This window comes from Spinacia oleracea, chromosome 6 (genome assembly GCF_020520425.1).
Source record: "Spinacia oleracea cultivar Varoflay chromosome 6, BTI_SOV_V1, whole genome shotgun sequence".
Classification (NCBI taxonomy): Eukaryota; Viridiplantae; Streptophyta; class Magnoliopsida; order Caryophyllales; family Amaranthaceae; genus Spinacia; species Spinacia oleracea.
Genome location: NC_079492.1, coordinates 11,808,521 through 11,817,335, shown reverse-complemented (window position 1 = coordinate 11,817,335; position 8,815 = coordinate 11,808,521). Strand labels below are relative to the sequence as shown.

The 8,815-nt window shown below is 35.5% G+C and overlaps 1 long non-coding RNA gene across 1 annotated transcript; it reads left to right on the top strand.

Annotated features, from left to right (window-relative positions):
- The first annotated feature begins 1,981 nt into the window (after positions 1 to 1,981).
- On the top strand, positions 1,982 to 7,133 carry LOC130463890 (uncharacterized). Its single transcript, XR_008924104.1, has 3 exons — positions 1,982 to 2,151; positions 3,766 to 4,402; positions 5,204 to 7,133. It is a non-coding gene; the product is annotated as an uncharacterized lncRNA (long non-coding RNA).
- The last annotated feature ends 1,682 nt before the right edge of the window (positions 7,134 to 8,815 follow it).

Here is an 8,815-nt window from a genome sequence, read left to right as displayed (position 1 = left end):
AGAAGTACACTTATTGTGACAAGGTGAGAAGTAATCTTAACCGTACAAACTAATTAATATTACGACCCTCTTAATTTCCGCGTTCGATAGATTAAACAAGTACGAGTAAACTGAAAATACATTTGAGAAAATCTCAACTGGCCCACTCATTATCTCAACCATAAATAAATAAGTAAAATAAGTAAAGTAGTACATTTCAAAATAGCATGTAAAATTAAAAATAATTAAAAGAATTTTAAAAATAAAATAAAAGATAAAATTTTTTTAAAAAAAAGAAAAAAAAAGAAAAGAAGCTGTATAAGTCAAATGAAGTCATCAATGTATATTTTCTCCCTCCACTCTGTCCTATCCAAACACCATATTTTCCTCAATCCTAAGAAAGCTCATATCGTGCTCAATCACCTTACTCCAACTTTTCTTAGGTCTTCCTCTGCTCCTTGCAATTCTATCACTTTGCTACCCTTCTATTCTCCTAACTGGGGCATCACTTGATCTTCTTCTTACATGTCCAAACCATCTTAAACGATTTTCCATCATCTTAAACTCAATCCGTGCAACCCCTACTTTCTTCCTAATAATCGCATTCCTCAAACGATCCTTTCTTGCATGCCCACACATCCAACGTAACATGCGCATCTCCTCCACTTTCATCTTGCGCACGTGACAATGTTTCACTGCCCATCATTCCGTGCCGTATAACAAAGCCGGTCGAATTGCCGTGCGGTAAAATTTTACCTTCAATCTTAGGGGCATGCCTGAATCACATAGGAACCCCGTGGAACCTTTCCACTTCAACCAACCTGCTTTGATTCTATGGGCCACATCGTCATCCAATTCTCTATCCTTTTGGATAATAGATCCTAAATAACGGCACATTTCGAGCCTTGGATAATTTTCTCATATAAGGTAATAATCTCCCCTGTCTCTCTATCTTGGACTCCACTAAACTTACACTCCATATATTCCATCTTGTTTCTACTCACTAAAACCCCGAGATTCCAAAGTTTATCTCCATAACTCTAACTTACTTTCCACTCCTTTTGTTTCATCAATCAACACAATATTATCTGCAAACATCATGCACCAGAGTATACCATCTTGGATTGACCTCGTCAATTCGTCCATGACTATAGCAAAAAGAAACAGACTAAGTGCGAATCCTTGATGCACTCCAATCGTAGTGGAAAATTAATCGGTCTTACCAACACTAGTTCTCACACTCGTGCTAACTCCCTCATACATGTCCTTGATGATATCAATATACTTCATCGGAATTTCTTTTCTACTTAATGCCCGCCAAAGAATTTCCCTTGGTAACTTATCATACGCCTTCTCCAAATCAATGAAAACCATATGTAAATCCTTCTTCTTACCCCGATAATTCTCCATTAGTTGCCTTATAAGATGAAAGGCCTCCATAGTCGATCTCCAAGGCATAAATCCAAACTGGTTCTCTGAAATATTCACTGTTCTCCTCAATCTTTGCTCAATAATCTGCTCCTAAAGTTTCAATGACTCATTAGTTTGATTCCTCGATAGTTGGCACAATCCTGGACTTCACCCTTATTCTTGTACAAGGGAACGATAGTAATTTTCCTCCACTCTAATGGCATCCTATTACTTTCCCAAATCTTGTTGAAAAGAGTTTTTAACCATACAACCCCTTTCTCTCCCAAGCATCTCCAGACTTCGATAGGTATACCATCGGGCCCCACTGCCCTCTTGAGTCCCATCTTTTTCAAGGCCATTTCGACTTCTCACTTTTGAATTCTTCGCATAAAGTCTAGGTTAACCATATCCCGATGATTTTTATTTCCGTGTTATCTCGACGCCCTTAGGTGTCGAACTAGTTGTAGTCACCTTTCAGCGTCGAGGGATTTAGCAAAATGTCACGTGCAAAGCACATGGTCTCAATTAGCAGGCTTTGTGTTACATTTTGGGGAAAAAAACCCGTCCCACCCCCTTCTTTCTCTCTCTTAATCGTCTTCTGCTCTCCCCTCAATTCCTCAACCTCAACCTCAACCTCAATCCTTGCCTCTTCTACTCTCTCACTTCGCATCCTCGAAATTTCTAGATCTACTCCATGCTTGAAGATTCTGCCCCAATTTCAAGAAATACGACAAAATGTGAACGAAATTTAAAGACTTTGAGGTATTAATTTGTCTCTGATGTTCTGAATTTGTTGGATATTCAGGTTCTTGCCTCAAGTTGAAATTTTTGTTCGATTCTATGAATTTAATTGTCCGTTTTCGGTCAATTCTTTCTCCTGGCTTCATATTCGATTCGATTAATGTATGTTTTGATCTAGGTACATTTAGGTTTTCTACACTTACTATTTGTTTTTTGGTCGTTATCTTTTACTAATATGAATTTCTCCCATTTGTGTTTATTTGAATGATATGTCCAATTAGCAAACAAAAGAAGCAACAAAAGGGAAAGAAAATGGACTTCTCGAATGAGAATTCATACCCGAACTAGGTTTTCCCATTTCGATCAATTTAAGCATATGAAATTTGGGAAAGAAAATGTTGTGTAGATTCGAACTTGAAACCCTCCACTTGCCGGTTAGTTTAGGGATGAAATCTTGCTTGAATTTGTATGTGATTTGACTCAGGGACCGTTTTTTTAGTTTCAAGGTTTACCAGGATAACTAGAAGATAGTTTCTCCTTCACATTGTCTCCTTTATTGATTCGGATCTTACCAATTTAACCATCTCTGTCTCATGAAGATAGGCTGGCAACATATTTTATTTTATTTTGCTTAAATGCTTATGGTATCTCATACTCTAATAAGACCTTTCCTGACGTGGAGATACGTTTAGACCTTTCTTGGCTCTAATAAAAAAACTTGTAGTGCATGAAGGGGGGTCAAAGGCTCAAAGAACACACTATAAATTTTTCATATGATGTTAAAATCATTTGGAAAGGCATAAAAACAGTTTGTTGGTATGCGTTTGATTGGGCTGGATGATGTTTATGTGCAGATTTAGTTGAAGGCTTATTTTAATTTTAGTGAAATTATATGGAATGCCTAATCTTGAATTACATTGACTTCTTTATGAGGTTATTGTAAAAAACTCAGTTTGCAGTTGCAGATATTTACCGTGCCCTGTTTTTCTTCACTCCATGTGAAGCTGTTTAGAACTTTATTATGGGGTTTAGGTAATCACTTTTGGCTCTTAGATTAATGTCACTGATTAAGTTCCTATGATTATTGTGGTTCTAGGGGTACGTACTTGATGATTAGTGGCTTTTGGGATTTTGGGTGTTTGAAAGGCTTAGTTAATCACTCTTTAAGTTTTTCTTTAAGTTGGAGTTTCTTTCAAATCTTATTGAATCCATGCTTATTTTTCATCGTAAGCAGATCTGGTGAATTACATTTCACAAGATATGCTAATATGTTTATTGATTACATTGCTAAAAAATAGTCTGGTTGAATTTTCATTAGTTAAATTTGGTGACTCAGTCAGCAATGTGCAAGTTATGAATGTATATATTCTAGTGTCCTACAGTATATGTGAAGTGTTGGCTACTATATTTTTACTGTATCCTAGGGTTAATCCTGAATCCTGACTAGGACAAGGCCCCTTGCTTATGTTTTGTGTCATTCGGTATGCCGACCTATAACCATGAAAAAGGAAGAGTCAATATGGAATTTCAACAAAAAGAGGAAGAGGTTTCTCGAAAAGTTGATTTGCAGTTATATGATATCTTTCTCAATTTTCTAATAGTTTTTTTACATATTCATGGTCTTATGCGGATTAGGAAGGACCACGAACATTTGTTAGCGCTGAAGTCTGCCATTACATCCGGGAGCAGCATCTCCTGCTGAAGTTCAGAAACCTACAATCAGATCTGTATGATTTTTAAGTTTAACACTTAGTAAATACATTGTTTAAAATGGTCTGTGTTGGTGCTTGTGTTCTTGGTAGGTGCTTGAGGGTGTGTGTGTGTGAGGTGTCAGGCTGTGTGGGCATGGGTTCAATGTCTCGCATATCATTGCAGGTGTACAATGGGCTTTCTTTAAGTGAATGCAGGGCCAAGTTCTTACATATTCTACTTTAGTTTCAGGAATTTAGACTATAAATTTCTTGTCTATTTGGTGTTCTTATTAGAACAATAGCTCCTTGTTCTAGATTTCGTGTTGCCCGAATTGTATGATATCTATTAGTGAATACGGGATGGATCATTTATTGAATAGCTCATGTTATAGATTCGATTGCATACTTTTTTATTTATTTAATATTCAAGGTTGTTTAGTGACTGCAATGGAGGATATGCAGCTACTACAAATTTGCAAATAGAGAGAAGGCTAGAGCTGCAAACTTAATCCCTCCGTCTGCGGATCTACTCATGGATTTACATGTTTGGACACCAAATTTATCGGCTGTATCAATTACAGGTTTTTTTCCGCCCCCTCTCTTGCTCTCTTACCTTTATTGTTTCAATTATTCACTTACCTTGCGGTTTTTATCAAATATTGTTTATTATTTGTAAAATTTAGGATATACTACGTATTATTTGCAGGATTTAATTTTCTCTTTAAAGTCTTTCATTATAGTTTAGGGTTTCAATTCTTTGATAATGATTGGTGTTTTGGATTGTAACTTTTTCTACACTTTTTCAAAATTTGAAATTGAATTATGTTGAAGTATCGGCTTTTCATTTGCAAGATTTTAAGTCTCACATCATGATGTCTCCCCTCTTTTTGAATTTCGATTATGTGTAGGTTAAGGAAATTTATCTTAACACAACTGAATGGAACTTTACAAAACAAAACTAAACTGAACTTTATAAAACGGAACAGAATAGTATGGAACTAAGCAGAACACTTTTGATAGAACTGGAGTTTACGAAACAGAACTGAACTTTACGAAATAGAACAAAACTGACCTTTATGAAACAGAACACAATGCTTTAAAGCGCCTCAATCCCTTCAACTGTACCTTTTGACATGCTGAAAATGTTCCTCGGCAAGTCAAAATATGATCTTTTTTGGTCATTGCTTGTCGCATATGCAATTGCTTACTTATGTTTAAATTTGGATCTCTTTAGTTGAGCCATAATTTTATTTTTGTGTATTCCTCTATTTATATGAAGTTAGGCCCCACTTTAGGTTGTGGTACAATTGGTTTAAACATCAAATAATTTAATTCTTTTTTCTAGTTCTGAAATTAAAGTGAACTTACTTTTTTTTTTACAGAGGGCGGTGAACTTACTTATTTAACTGACTTGGAATGCATATATGGCTGATATAATTTCATTGACTTCAATCTTTGTGGAAATGATCTTTAAGGTAAGTGACCTTGGTTCTTTATGCTAATATAGGACAGGGATCTCGATCATTACACTATAACAATCTGGTTCTTTTTGCTAATGTAAGATGTTGCTTGTTGTAGCCATTAAATTGTTCCTAAGTTTGGCCTAGAATGAACTTCTCTTGCTTTTCCCACGAGGATGTGAATTAATACAAAGAGACAAAGGTGGTATGTACTCATTCGTGAGCCTTTTTATAGTTTATGCATTTTATTTTTCGCGGTGTATAAATGTAACTCAAGAGCTGGTGTTGCAAACCATCCTCCCATGGACACACAACTGAGATTGATTTGTCTCTTAATCAAGCCAGACCCATCAGGTAATAACGTTTCAAATTTCAATTACTCACTTTAAGTCTCTAACCAAAATAATTTGAAATAAGTCAATAACACTAATATCCTAAAATCTTCTTATAGTAGTATGCTTTTTTGAAGTAGCTGGATTGACATTAGAACGGATAGTTGGAAGATATGGATGAGATGTAGAAGTTGCAGAGTTGTTTAACGTTCTGTTGTTAAGTGAGATCAACAACTCTATAAGTATGAAGTGTGTAAAAATGATTATCTATATTTTTTGGTGTTTGTTGTTCTTCATTTCCATTATTTTGTGGGTTTCTTGAGTTGATTCGCGAATATGACAACAAAGAAATTGAAAGATGTAGCCGTAGAGTCTCCTTGAACCTTGATCACAACATTCAACTAGCTCATATGATCTAAATCATTTTCTTTTACATCAATCCATCTCTCATAATTTCTGTCACCTCCTTTTGCAGCTTTTCATAATTTGTGGATGTTGCAGCACTCTGTCATTGCCAATTACCGTAAGGTTAAAGTGTCTCAGTCCCAATTGGTAAACATATCCTGCGTTGGAGGATCAAATTAGGCCAGGTAACAAATAGAAATTTTCTTCAATTTGTGCTATTGAATTTGTTGTTGTAGAATTGTAGAAACCGGAGAACTTCATGTTGAGCATGCTCTACTGCTCTACACTTAAGGTGAGTCACCTATATTATTTGTGTCATTATATTTAATAGTCTCCTACGCCTATGCTCATTGAGACAAAATCTTCGGGTATTTATCCCTAAAACTATAGTTGAGAAAAAATGTAGTGAAAAGGTGAACAATATTACATATTTTGGAATTGATTAATTTACATGTAACTTGTAAGATAAATAAATGATACACTAATAAACTTTGCAGTACTCTGTATTACACTAACACTTTATCACTTGTTAACTAGTTTTTATTTATTTTTAAACAGAACATTCTCATGTCCACTTTTATTTTTCTTTGTAGTGATAAACATTTATGTATCTCTGGGTCTATTACGCTGTATTTATTGTCCTTCACCTTTTACATGTTACCTCGTATAAATTTACTCTGAAGTTTGCCTCGTCCTCATTGAAATCCAAGAAATTTTGAGTTTTACTCATATTCTTGTCTAATATATAGTGAATCGACTAGTCTGATTTTGATTTAACTTGCCTTATTTTATGGATAAGTATATATAATGAATCGAGTAACGTAGTCTGATTTTGATTAAACTTGTCTTATTTTATGGATAAGTATTTTCATTATCAAATTTTGTGCTTTTTATTTTTTGTTCGCCTCATTTTTTTTCCAAGTATGCTAATGATATGAAGAATTTATTTTTGTAGTTTGGGAAACACGTGAACAACAATACTCAACATAAACCCATTTAGCTTCCATTTGACTTTGTTTACCTCAAGCTTAAGAATTTGTATGAGTGTGTTTTGGATGTATAATGTATATGTTGATGTAGAGAAGTCTATATTTGGACAAATTGCATTAGTTTTACTCTTATGCCAATTCTATTGTACAATTAAATATTGTCTTAAGTGATACAATAATCATTTTGTATTATTTATTTTTTGTCCAAGTTTATGTTCTATATTTTAGATAATTCAATAAACAAACAAATATGGGTTATTATAATTGTTATAACTAAATAAAAAGCTAGATTGAGTATATATAGGTGGAAAACAAAGCTTATACAAATAAATATGGACGAATTTTGATGTTGTGATATCGCGCCCAATTACATTAAATTTCAGCCCACAAAAGTTTGGACGCCTTTAGGCGTCGAGAAAATTAAATAGGTAGGTGCTGGACGAAGGTGGAAAAAAGATATTCTTGGCGCCAGAATCAAATTTTTGGACGCCTAAAAGCGTCGAGAATCTCAACGCTTAACAATAACTGTGGTCATCAAAAGGCGTCTATATTTTCGACGCTAGAAAGCGTCGAGAATATTCTCGACTGTAAATTTCTCGACGCTTCTTGAAAGCGTCGAAGGATAATTTCTCGACAGCGACGGCAAAAGTAGAAGCTCCATCTATCCTTGATTTCCTTATCTCTCACCAAAACTTTTTTATCAACATCTTTCACACATTTAATCCTCCCTATGTCTCGCATCTTTTTATCTCTCATTCGAGCATGTATATAGATGTCTTTTTCCCCTTCTTTTGTATCCAATCTTGCGTAGAGATCATGATTCACCTTTGCTCTACCCTCTCTTACGGCCTTCCTTTCTTCCCTTTTAGAATCCTTGCACTTCACGTAGTTCTCATCACTTCTACATTTTCCCAACTCTTTATAGCATTCTCGTTTGCTCTTTATAGCTTGCTGCACAACTTCGTTCCACCAAGATGTGTCCTTACTTGGTGGCATGATTCATTTAGATTCCCCTAGGATCTCTTTCTCCACTACCTTTATGGTGTTCTATATTTCTTGTCCATAATGAGTCTATATCCAAGTCCATATCCCCGGCCAAAATACCTTCACTTGCCACCTTTTCCACGAATTTCAATTGTTGCTCCCCTTGAAGTTTCCACCACTTGATCCTAGGCTCCACTAGTGGTCTTGTCCTCCTTATATAACTTCTACCTCGAAAATCAAGTACCACAAGTCTATGTTGGGTTGTTGTATTCTCACCCGTTATCACCTTACAATTGGTGTAGCACTGTCTCAAAGAATTCCTTACTAAAAAGAAGTCAATCTGACTCGTATTATCTCCACTCCTATAGGTTACTGAGTGAGAGTCTTTATTCTCAAACCAAGTGTTCATTATACCCAAGTCACATCCAATGCAAAATCCAAAATAGCATTTCCCGCTTCATTCCGATCCCCATACCCAAAACCACCATGAATGCTTTCAAATCCATCGCGACTCGAGCCTACATGTCCGTTGAGATCCCCACGAATGATCAGTTTCTCACTTATAAGGATACGTTACACCACTTTTTCTAAATCCTCCCAAAATTCTTGTCTAGTTGAAGCATCTAGTCCTGCTTATGGTGCATCGGCCCTTACAATGGTTACAACTTCATCCCCTATCACAAGATTAATAATCATAATTCGATCACCCTTTCGGGACACGTCCAGTACATCATCTATATATTCTACCCCATTCCTACCCCTTGTTTTTCCCGAATACCAAAGCTTATAACCCCATGGAGATATTTCTCTTGCCTTGTTTCCAA